We start from the raw sequence: 15,456 nt of genomic DNA, 5'->3' as shown, positions 1-15,456 counted from the left end.
TCTTTCTGAGTAGTAAATTTCTTTTGCTTTTCTGATGACGTTACAGCACATGTTTCTATATTTTTTATAATAGTTGAATGTTAGTTGGTCATACGGATTTTCTTTGGTTTTTTTGTGTAGTGTGTTTCTTTTGTGAATGCAATTTATAATGGAGTGGTTAATCCATGGTTTCAAGGGTTTCAATTTGTTACTTATATTTTTGGTCATCGTCAGGGTATGGTGGTGTAATTCGTTTTTCAAATAGTTAATAAAGTATATCCATGCGTCCTCCGATTGTTTAATTTGGAAGAGTTCTTGCCATGATTTGTTCTTTAAATTGGTTATTATATTTTGAAAGTTGATTTTATTGTATGCTAAAGGCAGGCTACATTTATTTATTTGGATAGCTGTTTGTAGTGCAAAGATAGTTGAATAATGGTCCGTGATAGTTGATTTGTAGACGATACTTTTAGATGGTTTTTTTGACTTTACCATAATGTGGTCAATGCATGATATAGATCCATTTGTCGTTCATGTTGGTGAGTTAACGGTACTCACTAATCCATGATATTCTAGCATGTTGATATAGTCTTGGCTTTGGTGGTGTTGGTTGCTCGGTAGTATGTTAATATTTAGATCGCCCATTATTATGATATTTTTGGTATTGGAAAGATTTGAAAGTGTGCAACTAAGACTGTTTAGAAATGGCGTGATGTTACGAGTCGATGGCGAGCGGTATATAGCGAGAATAACTGTATCATTGTTGTATTCTATTTGTGTGCAACTTGCATCCTGAATTTTTAGTTCGGTTACTGTGAAGTTTTGATTATTTTTTGTGTAAACAACAATCCCATCGTTCTGATTATCAAACGTAGTTGAATTGTGTGATGTGTAATTTTTTATGATTTTAGGTGTATATGTGTTTGACAACCAGCACTCGGTCAGAATGATTATGTCGAAAACAATATCTATGTGGTGAAGTTGAATTAAGAGTTCGTCAAAGTTTTTATTTATAGATCTTATGTTTTGGTGCATAATTTTTGTATTGGCAGAGTTTCCAATCAGGCGTTTACACATATTAGTATCTGAAGTTGCGTAAGAAAGGTTTTGGTTGTGTAATTCCTCATCAAAAAATTCCATTGAGAAAGGCATGTTGATATAATAATTATACGAAAATTAAAAAAAATAGTTTATATGTTTATGGGAGCTCCACTGTCCGTGTCAGTTACCGGGAGTTTCACCCTAGTTGCAGATAGAGAATTACCGAAGTGGATAATTATTGTTGTAGTTCGAAACAATAAATGTAAAGTTTCTCCTTACCGTTTGATTATGAAGGGTGATCGGGCCAATAACTAACCGACGTTGGAGCTCTCCAGAAGCATCTAAACCATTTTTAACAGATCATCAGCGTGTTTGATGTAGATGATTTTTTCTCCTTCTTTTTTTCTAATCATAATTTTTGAATCTTTGTACCACACATAATTATATCCCCTTTCTTTCGCTTTTGATTTTGTTCTCCATAGAAGGTCTTTGTAATGAGGACTAAGAATTTCGCTGATGTAGATTCGTTGACTTTCTGGATCCTGCGCGGTGGTTGAGCTTAATAGTTTCCTGTTTGTAAGAAGTTGGTATCTCTTTTGTCTATTGTTTAGTTTAATATGTATTTTTGGGGGGACTCCCGGTCGTTTATCAGGTATCCTCCTCACTTCCACTATATCATCTCCTTTTATATCCACTCCTGCAATTGAAGCCACCCGTTTTATAGCATCAGAGGGCTGTTCGTCATTTTTTGGAATGAGGCCGGCAAACTCCAGTGAATCTTCTAGTGATCTTTGATCAACTTCCGCCAATCTGACTTCCAGACACTTTATTTGTTTGTCCTTTTCGACGAGTGTATTCCTTAGTGACTCTACTTCGGAAACCAATTTAGTGATGGTTTCCATTTTAGCAATTAGATCGTCATATTGACGGCTGATGAAATCTCTCGAGTGTTTACTCTCTAAGTTTTCATCGTCAATTTTTTTTATAATTGCCGATTTAAAAGCTTCCAGTTTTGTTACCATTTTTTTTTCCATTTTCTCCATAAGTATGTCAATTTGTGAAGATACATCTGTAGCCAAGCTTGTTGTCGCGGGCATTTGTCCTTTGCTTCGAAGGTTTTTGTCGGCAGACATTTCTTGTTGTTGTGTTCTTTGTATAAGGAAGGTTGGAAACTGGCTCTACTACTCTTTGTGGATTTGCTGCGTTATCTGTGTTGTTATTGTGGCTGAGTGACGTTTGTTTTGGAATGTCAGCATGAAGTGTTAGGACACTATAAACTCACAGATCACTCTGGTTTCTTGCTACTATTTGAATAACGGATCACTTATAAGGTATTTTTTTAGTTCGGTTTGAGTTTTGGCACTGTTATCAATAAAAAATTGTGGATAGAACTTCAACTGTACTTTTCGATGTGTGTCCATAGACAATTGTTTTATTACTAGACTTAGTACCTTTTAGCCCATTTAGCATGCTCTCGGTTACTTGCCTGTAAAGCATCCTATTTGGAATCACAATTATTTATTTATTTATTACCTTTTCGATACATAGCTATGTTATTTAAAACATAATGGTTATAATTATCTTGTTACAATATCAAACTGATATGGTTAAGTATTATTGCATATCTGCATTAGTATATTGTAGACATGCCATTTAAAGAAAGCAATGTTTTTATTGTCAAATATGTCGACAGAGCATCACTTTTTATCCACGCGATGCAATCTCTGAGATTTTACTTTACTTTATTTAGTATTTTGTATTTTCTGTAAATATTTTTTGCCCACGGGTACTGGACCCTTAGTTTGTTATTATAATTAATTTTTTAAGTGAAAACCTATCATTAGATATTATTTGTATTTTTTATAAGTTAATTATTTAAAGATGTAAAAAATCTGTTGGTTTTCCTAAATAAACAAAACAAAACAAAACAAAACAGAACAAGAACTGTCCATAAAATTGGCGCGAGAAGAAACTATATAAAATGGACCAGAGAGTCTAGTGTTCTGTTTACTAACCAGGTCAGGGCTGTCTAAATGTTCGTTTATGATTTTAAATAATAATAAATCATCACAAATTTTTCTTCCCTGTGACAATCTGAGTAGTTTAAGTAATTGCATTAAATCAATATGATTTATATAATCAATCGGAATGTATAATTTATGTTCCTTAAAATATTGTGCTGTATACTTTCAATTTTATGTGAATGTATGTTTTATAAAGGTGACCGGAGACATGATTTATATTCAAGAATGCTTCTAACGTCAACCGATACGTTTAAGTGCTATATTTTTAATTCCATCAATGTGGCGATACGAATATCATCTTATCGAAAACTACGCCCAGATCTATTATTAATGATACGTTTGAAAGATTGCCATTATTTGTATTAAATTTAGAGTAAAAAACTGATGGATTGACAGTTGTTCAGGTTTAAAAATAAATCATTTATGTTACACCAATTATATAATCGGTCCAAGTTATTTTGCAAAACAAGACAGTCCATTAAATTTGTTATTGTTAATAGTGTAAATTTTCAACTTGTCAACGAACAATAGTAAATGGACTACTTCAAATATAGAAAATATGTCATTGATAAACAATAAAAAAGAACAGGACCTAAATGAGAACCTTGGGGCAACCCAACACGAATTTTAAATTCAGGAGATATATGGTTAGATATTTTTACGTATCGTTTTCTGGATGTTAAATGGGTCTCAAGCCTTTTTAGTACATTTCCTTTGATCCTATATACTTATAGTTTGTTCAATAAAATTTGATGGGAAACTTTATCGAATGCTTTGCTGATGTCTGTGTAACCTACATCCGTTTGCAATTGGAATCAATTTGAAATTAAAGCCAATCGCCACTTTTGATTATGAAACACGCTTACATAGGTACACCTAACGTACGCGGGAAACGCAAAATTTAAATCGCTTATCGGCTGCAAGTTTCCGGTGTGGACAATGCTAGTTGCGGACAATAGGTGGCGCTGCTGGAAATACTTCCGGTATTTTCGCTAAAACATTGCGGATTCATGCTTTGTTTTTCGAATAAATGAAAACTGTATTTAAAATGGATATAAATTAATGGATATGTTGAGTGTAATAATTTACCTTTATAAAATAACGAAAATTTCTAGTGGCTAGAATTTAACATTACTTTTTTGAAAAAAACATGCTTACGATCTTTTAATGTTATTATGTAAAAAAATCAGACTTACACTGCAAGTATTATAATGTAATGTTGGTATGTTACGTGATCCAAAAGTCTGTCTATTCTTTGCTTAAATTTCACATGGAGATCTGCGTTTCACCATTATTATGAATTTTCATTTCGATTAAATGGGGTGGCGATACACGATATTAGGCAAGTGTGAGAGAGACCGAGAGCACGCTAATGGGGTTAGAACCAAATGGAACTAATTTATTTCAAATATATGGAACGCATTCATAAATAATATATTTTTGTTTACAGGAGTCCCAACTGTTCCCAACCGTCTGGAGTCAGTGATACTATGACATCCTTAATAGAGGTATGAAGTAGGGCTAAGGTTATGGGGGAGTACCTGGTTATTCAGATCTGGTCACCAATCATAGCTAAAGCCATTTCAAGCACCGGTTTAATTCTGAATGGTGTTGTCACATCTCGGAGATATTAAAAGTATCTTCCTCTCTGGAAATTACTTGTCTAATTTATAGGGTGTGGTTATTTATCACGACTTCTAAAGTGGAAAATAAATCATAATTGTGTCATATTCTTATGTATGTCACCGTTGCCATGTGAAAAATCTAAAAAATATGTTTATAATATCAATATAAAATACAACGTCACAGCCAGAAAGCTAGCTGCGTTTGCTGATAGAAGAATCCTAGTGAACTTAAAAGAGAGACGTAGCGCTGTCCAAGGCGTGAGACGTCCGTACTCGAACTAATAAACTAGAAGGTTTACACAAGGACGACTAGAGTACAGGTCTGATCACGCGGCGGATTTGGAAGTGTTACATGATTTAGTCAGTGTTAAGTGATTTAGTCAGTGCCATCGTCAACCATCACCTGTTAGCTGATGGCGGTGATTGTTATTGATACTCATTATTACTGCTGATTTGTGTGTGGTTTTACCACAATAATTTTTAATAAAAATATTGACTAGTCTATTTTAAACATTGATTTGTAATTTGTGCCTTTAATCTAGTCGGCCTTGGACTCATAGTGATGACATAGAAAATCCACTTTTTACAGCTACACACATTTGAAAAAATACTGCCTTAAATCTTAAGTACTGTCTGCGAACTACCGAATGATAAACTGTGCAATAAATATGATACTTAACCCTCGCGCTCCGGAGGGGGGTTGTACATTCCCCCCATACGAAAGTTTTGTGCGTTATCTAATTTGTTTTTTACACAGTATAAATTAAATAATCTTAGAAAAACTATTCGGAGATCAATCTGCATTTAAATAAAATAACCCATTACAATATTTTTTAAAACCCCACCGTCAACAAGCCGCGAGTGCAGTTGTACAATATGCATTTTACTGGAAAGGTGTTCAATAATATGTATTCGTGTAGGCTGGATTTCTAATTTACATTTTTTCCCGTTTCACATCACTTAAATGATTGACTGCTCACAAACCGATGTCCTGTTAAAACAGCAGGGAGTAACTAACACCAGAGTGTTAGTGGGAATGACAAAAGTAATATTAAGAGACACGATCGCTCCGCGATACACGGAGGACCCTAGTGACCCCCATTCGGGTCATATGCAAACATATATCGATGCTCATTTCTGGTAACAGTATTTTGTCAACAAGATTAATTTTAATGGGTTAATAATTATTTTTATTTATTTCAATATTTTTTCACTTTGTTATGTTGTTAGTGATTTTCATTAATTTTCACATAATGTTTATTGCAGTGTAGGTACTGAATTAGGGTGAAATGGGAACAAACTAGATATTATCCCTCCAAGGTAATTTAACGATGAACGTGTTCTAATTATAAAAAATGTAATATTTTAACGTTAAAATCTATCCTATTACCAGGTTTCTGATATATGGACATATTTTTTTATATAATACAACCTATTGTACTGTATATTTTTTTTATTCATTGCCACCCTATATTATCACAATTTAGACGTAATAAACAATTGAAAAGCTTTGAATAAAGTTCGCACATTAAGTTGAATTAATTCTATCATATCATTTACTTTAGAGATAGCTAAAAAAAGTACCTGAAAAATAAGCACGCTATTGATTGCTATTTTTCTTTTTGCTCGGTGAGAAGAATTACAAAATAAAAATTAAATATTATGTCTAACAATTGCTTGAATATTTACAGGTAAAAATAAATTAAAATTACTTTAAAACAAGGTAATTAAAAATCGTTTGCAACATACACACACATTAAGCACACATTTTTGTAAAATAGTATAAAATTCTAAGTAAATTATTCTTTAAAAAGGTAAAAATACAATACATTATCTTCTTAGCATTCAAATATTTTCCTGCAGGTATTTCAATCTCAGTTCCATTGTCATCGCAAAGCCTTTCTGGAGCTTTGCGCGTTATTAAACGGGACCATTTTTTACGCTAGGTTTAAAAGTCGTTCACATTCCAGGGAGCTAAAACTAGCTCTGAAATATAGCCACCATAAAAATATTCTGCAATAGTAAAAAATTGTATAAAAATATTATTTATGCTAGGTACGAGTATCTACGATTGTTCATGATGATAAAAAATATTATTTATGCTAGGTACGAGTATCTACGATTGTTCTATATTAATTTTTTTTTATTATTTATGCTAGGTACGAGTATCTACAATTATTCTTGATGATAAAAATTATTTATGCTAGGTACGAGTATCTACGATTGTTCTTGACGATAAAAAAATATTATTTATGCTAGGTACGAGTATCTACGATTGTTTTTAATGATAAAAATATTATTTATGCTAGGTACGAGTATCTACGATTGTTCTTGATGATAAAAAATATTATTTATGCTAGGTAGGTACGAGTATCAACGATTGTTCTTGATGATAAAAAAATATTATTTATGCTAGGTACGAGTATCTACGATTGTTCTTGATGATAAAAAATGCAAATGAGATAAATTTCATTTTTTAAATGTCTAGGCAATTTAAGTCTAACCTTAAATACCTACATCTACGGGAATTTCGATTTTGTTTGCTTGAATTAATCTATGAATGAAACAGGAATCTTGGTAGGAACGAGCTGAAACTCAGCTGATAGACCTGTTGTCGATGAAAATTCATTCAATCAACTTTTCGTGGTAATCAAGCATATACACATTTCTTTAAAAATTGGTGAAATTCAATGGTTAATATACGAAATAAATGTTGGTCTTACCCAATTGGGATTCGGTTTCATCGATTATTAACTTGCTTTGTTGATTCCAGTCCCTGGGGAGAAAAGTTCAATCCTCAGTCAAAACCAAAAAAAATCGGCCCAAGAGATTGCACAACTAAGTCACAAATTGTAAATAGATTTTTTATAGTAAAAAAAACTTTTTTTACGGATTCATTTCTTTTCTTCATGCTTATTAGATTCTTACGCGCTGGTTCTGCGAAGGTATAGCTAAGCCAGCCTTAAACCCAGTGTCAGTTTTTTACTATCCCGACCAATAAACCAGAGGGTAGCGGCCTTGATAATGCATTATATGGGTGATACGCTATTCGATTTTCGATAAAAAATACAATTTTTTTTGACACTTATTTTTTACCAATATTTTACTATATTATTTTACATGATTAACGTGAAAAACGAATTTATGACTTTAGCGTTAAAAAATATTGTTAAATTCCACACAGTGAATATACCGTTTATTTTCAAACCTTTTTTAATAGTTGTTCCCAAAATGTTAACATTTAAAATGGATTAATGTTTTCTCCGAATAAATATTTTAATCCCAGATCAATCCGAAATCAACAAATCGTCAGTAATAGAAAATATCGAGTGTGTGGATTTTACCGCTGTAGACGCAATAATCTGAGCGGTCAGTGGCTTAGTTGGCATCGCGTTTAGAATTCAATACCTTGGCTGGATAAGTCCTCTATAACTACACAAGCAAAATTTTCCGCTTACTGTGGTGGTAGAAGAAGATTGTTAAATATTGTTAGGTTATTCGTAACCCGGTTTGTCTTCATATATATGTTAAATATACATTCTAAGTACTTACACTTTTTTTAATGGCCTAGTTAGCCGGAATTATCAAGGTTTCGCTTCAAGCCGCCGTTATTCAATATTGAGTCACTTACAAAAGCTCCAACACATGAATGTTTATTATTATTATATTTCTGATGCATAGGGTAAACTTTTGTTCCGCGTCAGTGCAACGTGCAGTGATCAAACTCGCCTATATTTTTCAGCATGCAAACAAAGCCGTGTACTGAAAGCGGGGCTCTTTTGTTCGGGTAAGCTTCCTCTTTGAATATGGAAACCGGATAGGCTATTGTTTGTGTCGCTTTTTCTACCGGATATTTCATTTGCCACTCCATTCACGCATCGTTCTAACATATGCTTCCCTGGTACTCCCATAGAACCATCAAGGAGAATAGAGCAGAGACTTTTTATTTCACCTCCCGTTTCAAGAATTCTATCAATGATTACGCGAGTAATTCAATTTGTTTATTAAAATCCTTTCCATTATACTAATCTCCTTAAAAATATAATCTCATGTTAAAGATGTACGTACTACATGTTAAAAGCCCACGGGGTCATAAATATATAAAAATGTACTCGAGACCTCGATAATCGTTGTTTAATTTTAAATATCTCTCGAGAGCTCGTTATGTAAATGTTATGGTAGATATATTTTTATTTTCATAAATAATTCGATACAAACATAAGTTTTTAATTAATTATTATGGCAGTCGTTCTACGGGTCGGTAACGATCGACAAAACCGAGTACTTTAAAGACACAAGAAATGTTGCGGGATGTATGCTCTATCCACGGCAGATAAGCTTTGTAGCGTAGAAAATTGTCAGTATTGAAGATTTCTATTATCGCATATACCGCCCTTAGGCTGAAAATCCAAAATCTCGGGTACCATATTATAAGGGTGTTTTTGTAATTATATATAATTTAATAAGAGATTGAGGAGACGGACGAATGGGGCGTCTACATAGAACATGTCTACGATTGTGAACTAATTGATGATTGTGAACTTGTGGATTTTTGTGATATTAATTTATGTGCCTAAATAACAAATTATCTTAAATATATCTAAATCATTCTAACTAAAATAAATGTTATTGGTAAAAATGATAAATTTAGGTTCGTTGTGTGGTGTAGGAGGTGATTCGGTACATATCTAGCGCCCAGTCAAACCTTGTAACGCTAGCTGTATACGGAAAACATTGCATCGCTCCCTTTCGCCTCCCGATGCATTTGCACTGTTTGCAGACCCCAATACAAACGTATGGATAAGTGGACTATCGGTATACTGCGCTCAGTTTTTGTCGATTCTTAACCGACCCAAAACAAGTGGGTCTAGTCAAGTCTAAATTATAAAACAATAGTTTTTTCGGATATCAATATGTACCTATGGCTATAGTATAGTAATAAAATCATACATAACGCTTATAAAATTTTCATCTACAAAATATTTCTTTGATATTAATCCCGTGCAGGCGTATTTTTGCTTTAATGACCCATTACAAAATATTCGCTTGACTTTCATAATATAACAACAATGGACTCCGCAGATTACAATCACAATTTAAAATCAGGTTTACTTCGGGAGCGCTATGTTAGGCAAGTTGCGTCCCAAAATGGCTTTAGTGTCGCTGAAAAGGATTGCATTCATTGCCGATGTACATTAGTTAATATTATATCACATCTAATACTAATAAACAGTATAAATTTATATAAAAAAAAATATTTAAATATTATTTTAATCTGCTTACAAATAAGTTCATCCAGGCAGAAGCGAAATTTACCCACCCTTTCGTGAGAGAAAAGATTTTCACTAGTTTTGTGGTTTTTAATAATATGGTTTTTAAATATGACATGGATAATGACATCAGAAACTTCCAAATATTGCTATATCACTTTAGTGGAGGGGAGATGAAGAGGGCGGTTTGGAAGTTTTATTTTTTATAATTTCTTTGTTCAGTACTTTGTTTATTACAGTCACTGAGAATGTTAAAACTACCAAGCTAGGTACTTACCCGTATTGTGGTGGTTGATTATATATAAAGTACATTAAAAGAATATATCAAGTATGAAACATAGAAGAAATTAAAAGAAATATAGAATTTATACAATTTAAAAGAAAATAAGGAGTATTGAATTTAAGAGAAAATAAGACGTCAATGATTTAAAAAAAAAATATATTTATATATATATATATATATATTTATATATATATGACATCAGTTTATTATAAAAATATATTTAACTGTTGATATTTTGTGTTTGCGAGTTATAGTGTTTATACAAAGTATATAAAAATAATTCAAAAGAATACATTAAGTAGAGGATGTAAAAAATATAAAAATTGGAAATGTGATAAGATATACGCATGTTCAGGAAATGCGGGAAGGAAGCGGGCTGCAGGAAATGATTTGCAAATACGGCGCGCGCTTGAAGAAGTGATTATTAAGTTATTGAACTGATATTGGATTAAATGAGGGAGAAAAGACGAATACCTTTGACTAATTCCACACGCGTACATCACTTGGTATTTGACACGCCACCTCTGAGCCCAGAACCAAATATCTTACTGCTCTATCACGGGGGTCGTTCATGAACAATCTTCCACATAAACATTCTTAATTGGTTAGTTATCTGTCTTGATAATGCAAACTATGTTAAACTGGCCAAAAAGACTATGGAAGAATATAAAAAAGTGCCTTTTCAACAATAAAAATTCACACAACGCAACGTCATTTCCAATGTGAGTCATTGACCATGACATAAAACTGAGCTGAGAACAAAACTACAAACAAACAAAAAATACTTATTTTGGAATAAATATGAAACCTATTTTAAACTGATTAAAAATAAAATCGGGTTCATAGTAAATTGCTTTATTTTTAGCTTTCCGGTTTTATCCCTCGAATATGAGTAGAAATGTCAATAATATATTTATCGATCTTTTCGATTACCGAAATTCTTGTTGATAGGATGAATAAAATATTAGAGAAGTTCGGAAAAGTTTTCCATCAGGTGCGTAGCCGAGTATAAATAGGTTTACTAATCAATGAGGTTTACAAGTTTCACCGCCAAGTTGTTTGCTCAATTAAATATGATACACGCCCAACAACACACGCACTGTCAAACGTATCAGATGTGTTTTATTAATTTCTCGTTAATTATTGACGGCCTATGTTGTGCTGCGGTCTACGCATTTGACATTGAGTCGGGGTGTTGCCGGATCAATTCCCGCCACAGCGCCATAATACATCTATTATCACAAACATAATATATATTGCAATAATAGGTTTACTTCGGACGGTGTGGAATTATTTGCAACAAATAATGTTAATTAAATTTATAACTACTCTCATTTTTATATGGATATCTTCCTTAAGACACTAGTTATATCTTTACTATGAAGCTTAGGTATAAGCCAAAAGTAATTAGTTATATGTCTAAGTGATACGGATAAATTCAATGCATAAAAAAGTTTTCCTCGCGAATTCTGCGCTATACAAATAATCCAATCATTATTATTATTATTAACGCATTATCGATGGGAAGGCTCAAATACATTATTATAAACACAATTGATTTCATACGCTTTATTTAGCATTTTAACTGCTTAATTATTTAACTGGGTACATTGTGAGGCTGAAGTGAAAGTAGGTAGGGGAGATAGAAGAGATAAATATAGGAAAGTACCTGGTTATTCAGATCTATTCACCAAACATGGCTAAAGTCAATGCAAGCAACGTTTTTAGTCGGAATTATGGGTTTTCACCATGGCAATACTGAAAATATAATACTCTTCATGCCATCTCTCGTAAATATTTTTTTTTCTAAATCCGAACTAAAGTGAATTTTTTGACATTTATAAAATTCTCACATTTATCACAACTGAAAAATACACTACTGGATGAATCCATACCTAATTTTATTTTCCTAATTTAAAAAAAAATATATATTAAGAAAATACATTTAATTGATATTTACAAGACATTGATACGGTGAATCGCCATACTAGGCCATTGTCTGTTATTGTAAAAAATATAATGTAAGTTTTTAGGCCTTACTAATGAAGGTGTTTTCAAATTCTACAATCCAATAACCAACCCTTAATGGTTGTTTCTCAGCGGCACGAAATTTTAAGCACTCCCATTAGTAAGTGGCTAAAAATATAAACATTAAGAATAGATCTAGTGTTGAATTAACGATTTAATTTCTTTATAAATACGCCTTTGTTCAAAACCACAGAGGAAAAATATTATCTACTAAATAAAATTAAAATTATTACGGTTATTTTTGAAATATTATTTACATTTCCAAAACATGTTTTTTGTTTTTTATTAAAGGCAATTTTACCATTCAAGAGAGATTATCAAACTTTGTCCTTTTTATATTTTTATACAATATACTCAGCAACAAAGTAATAATAATAATGTAAAAGTTCGAAAATAATTTATTTGTAACAATATAAAACCACGGCAGTAATAAATTCGTTTTAATATTGACATACCAAATTCTGTGGGTTAAATGTGAGTGATTTCGGGAGTAGTAAAAAAATGACATTCAATTCAACGATTACGGGGCAACTAAAGCACACAAAATAAAAACACATAAGATACACACAAAAATCATATAATTCCTTATATTGATTCTTACTGTAACTGTGAAGCAACATAACACATCTAAGTGAAAATAAACACGTTGAAATATCACATCTTCAACCTCCCAATAAGGGTAAGAAAATTAATTCAAATATTTTTTGCATTGCGAAGTATAATTAGATCAGATCTAAGAAAAATATGTTTCGGGCTGTGAAATTCTCTATTAACGTATGGTAGAATTGTACTGGAGAGGGTCAAGAAGAACAATTTTAGATCCGGTTGTGAAGGAACTGTAATCTATTATTATAGTCGCTATGCATAAACACATAGATGAGCTCTTAAAAACATATATATTTTCTTGATGTTTGACAAAACTACATAAAAAAGTTATCCACGCACACAGAGATCTAGAAAAATCTTATTAAAATTGATTATAAATATATTACAAGAAGTCACACCAGAAAAGATCTAAGCATCCTTAGGAGCAATAAGGCAAAATATCAAAATACGTATACATATCTGGGATCGAAATTAAAAACTAATATGCCCACAGAATGAAACATTAAAACACGAAAAATGACCTTCACAGGTGCAACAATAATTGAATTGATGACTAGCTTGGGCAAGTCTGAAAAACTTTTAAATTAATGTTACACACATTAAAAAATTTATAGGTAGTTTTAATAAAAACATTGTTTTTTAAAACCATAATTTATTTGGCATATTCACAGATATTTTGGTTCCTTAGAACAGGCAATCCGTCTAGCTGGGACAAGATATAAGAACGCGTCTTGTAAACATTTAATTAAAATAATTGTCTTAATTTATCTTTTTTGAGTATTTTTCTAAACATTTTTTTTTGGAAATTGCTAACAATGTCATTGTTAAATTTCGTACAACGACCACTAAATTAATAATTTTACTATTGTCAGAACGTCTCCGAGACTCAAAACGGTCCAAGCCTTCTAGTTGGGAAGATATAGGTAATTACTTCATTGTACATGGAAAGAAAAGTAGATTAGCAAGGATAAAGTTTCATGTCGTGAACGATCGTTGTCTCCATGCATGAGTGCATTTCCACATTTTCAAATAATTATATTATAAATAATGTCTACCACGTGTTATTGTACAGATTCAGGTGTAAATTAATTTCGGGAAACTTTGTTTCTCTTCTACACCTATAAGTGCTGTTGAAATTATTCGTTTATGATATTTTCCAGAGTCTCTGGTCAAAGGCCACCACTCTTCCGAATCAAAAGGTTGCTGGAAATGACTTCAGCCGTGTTTGATGAACAGATCTATATAGCCAGGTACTTCCCTATCTTCTTCTTCCCCAGCTGCTTCTTCTCCCTTACTACCTTCAACCTCACATCTTATAGGTCCTGCTTACGATCTGATTTGCAGAACCCAGCACCTTGGGTTCTGCAAGTTGGATCGTGTGTAAGCAGAACCGCCGACCGATTATTATGATTCCCCTGCCGGTCGGAACAGGATCCCTCCAACCTACAGCAAGTCGGAGCGTGTGTAGGCAAAAACTTCGACAAAACCCTCAATTTCTCATTACAGGAGCGTTCCGTGCGGTTGTTAGCGACCTATAAATTTGCTATATGATAGATATTTTTCTCAAGAGATTGGCGAACGAATATTATTTAACTATTTTTACTGATATTATTTGATTCCAAAACACAGTTAAATATTATATATTTTTTTACATTACCGGAGGCCCTGTCTCAGTTTGATTTCCTTTTCTATGGATACCTCAATACATTATATATATATATATATATATATAATAATAATAATATAATATATATTATAATATGTACACGTTCGTCGCGGCAAAGGGTGGTTTAAAGTATTGGTGAGGATGGGGTAGTGGTAACTATATTATCGTCCTCTGGGTTCTTGAGTGCAACTAAGCTAAATTGGAACGGGTTTTAATCATTTTTACTTAATTCAGAATGCTATTACATTTTATGCGAACACTAATACATGTTGATTAACTTATCAGAAAATTTTGATAGCGCTATATTTAGTATTAAATATCACTTCAAGCTTACTCAATTTTTCATAACATTATGATGACTGCATAGATTTGTGAAAGAAAATGTTTGTTGTGTTTTACCATACGTGAATTGGACGAACCTACCATCAAATTTGCATAAGCAAATAAAGTAGAAATCTTAAAAACGTAAGTGAAAAGTGTAAAAAAATATTCGGCACGCGGCATGGCGTATTAGGTCGAATTTGCCCTAGCCGACTTTGAAAACTGATCTTTGCGCAGGGTTCATTTGAATTTATTCTGAAAGTAAAAAAAAATGTTGAAGGAGTTAAATATCTTTCCATTTAAACAAATCATTTACTTCAATGCATTTTTTTTTAATTTAAGAAATAATTAGTGACCGTACATCAATTGAATTTCTTAGAGTAAATACTACTGCAGCATAAACAATTTGGGAATCGGGTTTGGGTACCTCCCGGGATACCATTTATTGTATATCCAACATCTCTGCCGTAGGTCACTCCTAGTGGTTCGCTACGTTTGGTGTTTTAGCAGAGGGCTCAGGTTTATCGGGTGAAGTGCATTCAGGATGCGCATGCACATCAGCTGCGTGGCGTGACAGATCGGGAGAGACTGGTTTGGGTAGACCCTTTGACCT

At 32.6% G+C, this 15,456-nt stretch overlaps 1 protein-coding gene across 1 annotated transcript in view; it reads left to right on the top strand.

The window, feature by feature from the left end:
- The window catches only part of LOC149423575 (helicase POLQ-like), a 256,916-nt gene that overhangs the window by 226,503 nt on the left and 14,957 nt on the right, over nucleotides 1-15,456 (top strand). The gene's annotated exons all lie outside the window — the stretch shown is intronic.

Source organism: Hesperophylax consimilis, chromosome 5 (genome assembly GCF_061612785.1).
Source record: "Hesperophylax consimilis isolate HC1 chromosome 5, BYU_Hcon_1.0, whole genome shotgun sequence".
NCBI lineage: Eukaryota > Metazoa > Arthropoda > Insecta > Trichoptera > Limnephilidae > Hesperophylax > Hesperophylax consimilis.
This window is presented reverse-complemented; position numbering and strand designations above follow the sequence as displayed.